The sequence below is a fragment of the Bos grunniens genome, chromosome 5, assembly GCF_055505025.1.
Source record: "Bos grunniens cultivar Pamir isolate PY7600 chromosome 5, Bosgru_T2T1.0, whole genome shotgun sequence".
NCBI lineage: Eukaryota > Metazoa > Chordata > Mammalia > Artiodactyla > Bovidae > Bos > Bos grunniens.
The window spans coordinates 54,387,358-54,389,796 of NC_141169.1; positions in this window are offsets into that span (position 1 = coordinate 54,387,358).

Sequence of the window (2,439 nt, forward strand, 5' to 3'; positions counted from 1 at the left end):
CAGGGACGGGGGAGCCTGATGGGCTGCCGTCTATGGGGTCACACAGAGTCCGACATGACTGAAGCGACTTAGCAGCAGCAGCAGCATGCAGCCTCAAAGTAGGCTGGGTGGTGGAGTGCAATAATTAGCACAGACAAAGAGAAAAACCAGCTTGGCTGACTGATAGAACTGCACTGCATTTCTAAGCCTGGTATTTATCATAGAGGTTAAAATGTATGTAGATAGCATCATCAACTCAATGGGTGTTAATCTGTGCTAACTCCAGGAGATAGTAAAGGACAGGAAAGCCTGGCATGGTATAGTCCATGGAGTTGCAAAGGCATGGACATGACTCAGAGACTGAACAACAACAATGCAGTTTTTAGAGATTTCCTTGTGCACTATATAATTTAAAGTAATGCTTTATAATTCATAGAAAAGATTGTTGTGAAGATTAAATGGGATACTATATGTAATGTTCTTATCATAATGTTTTATACAAAACGCTAATTAAATATTTAGACTGATATTCAGTTCAGTTCAGTTCAGTTGCTCAGTCGTGTCTGACTCTTTGTGACCCCATGAATCACAGCACGCTAGGCCTCCCTGTCCATCACCAACTCCCGGAGTTCACTCAAACTCATGTCCATGGAGTCGGTGATGCCATCCAGCCATCTCATCCTCTGTCGTCCCCTTTTCCTCCTGCCCCCCATCCCTCCCCAGCATCAGAGTCTGTTCCAATGAGTAAACTCTTCGCATGAGGTGGCCAAAGTACTGGAGTTTCAGCTTTAGCATCAGTCCTTCCAAAGAAATCCCAGGGCTGAACTCCTTTGGGATGGACAGTTTGGGTCTCCTTGCAGTCCAAGGGACTCTCAAGAGTCTTCTGCAACACCGCAGTTCAAAAGCATCAATTCTTTGGTGCTCAGCTTTCTTCACAGTCCAACTCTCATATCCATACATGACCACTGGAAAAACCATAGCCTTGACTAGATGGACCTTTGTTGGCAAAGTAATGTCTCTGCCTTTTAATATGCTATCTAAGTTGGTCATAACTGTCCTATTAGGAATGTCCATTCATAAGCTAAGGTGCCAAACAGTCGATTTTTCCATTTTCACTAAGAAAATTCCATTTCTTTTTTGACACCCCCACCCCAATACCAACCTGCCAGGATGACTGGACCTTTGACTTCACTTGATATCTGTGGTTTAGTTTCCATCATGTTGCCACAGTCTCAGAGTTTAATCCTATTCAGATGCTTGGGAGGGAATTCAGTAGCTGGAGGCATTTGGTGCTTGGTTTCCCTTTCACGTCAGTCAATTCAGTTCAGTTACTCAGTCATGTCTGACTCTTTGTCACACCATGGACTGCAGCATGCCAGGCTTCCCTGTCCATCACCAACTCCCAGAGCTTGCTCAGACTCATGTCCATTGGGTCGGTGATTCCATCCAACCATCTCACCCTCTGTCACCCCCTTCTCCTTCTGCCTTCAATCTTTCCCAGTATCAGGGTCTTTTCCAATGAGTCAGTTCTTCAAATCAAGTGGCCAAATTATTGGAGTTTCAGTTTCATCATCAGTTTTTCCAATGAATATGCAGGACTGACTTCCTGTAGGACTGACTCTTTGGATCTCCTTTGAAGTCCAGGGGACTCTCAAGAGTCTTCTCCAATACCACAGTTCAAAAGCATCAATTTTTCAGCACTCAGCTTTCTTTAGGTTAGAACGAAGGGCATTTTACATAAGTTGCTATTAAAATGTCCTTCATTCTACTGATCCAGAATCCTGAAATTCCAATATTTCTATTGCTGTTTCTATGTAGTCCGTGGGACTTGGAAATGACTGTATTGCTACTTATATGCCAAGTATAGGATTTGGGTATCCCATCTGGCCTGATGTATCATATAGTCATCATTTGGGTCTTGTTATTTCCATTGCACCATCGAGGCCAGCAGGCTATAAGAACCAATAACTCTCAGGACTCCCAGATGTCTCAATCTGTCTCTGCTCTTTTTTTTTCTCTCTCTCTTTCTTCATAGCCAGGGGGAAAAAAATCTCTTGCTAATTAATCTGTTGGAGACTGATATCAATCCTCTCAGTTTTCTGCTGAGATCATTTGTCTAATAATTGTCTTTGGCTTTTGAAACAAAAATATTAAAATATGGAAACATTAAGGTAAATTTGATTTTCTACCCTGTCTCTTCCCCATTTATTATCCTACCCAAATTATTTGTACTAATTATTCTAGGAATGTGCTGATATAAAAATGAGAAACTCTTGGGAGCTTTGACTAGTTCAGACATACCTTGTCAACTATGTTCTCAACTAAGTAGAGATCAATTCTATCCTCTAGCCTTGTCCAAGCTCTTTTTATCTAATCACCTCATCCTTAACTTGAAAGTGAAAGTGTAATGGACTGTAACTGTAGCCCACAGGCTCCTGTGTCATTCTTCAGGCATGGATA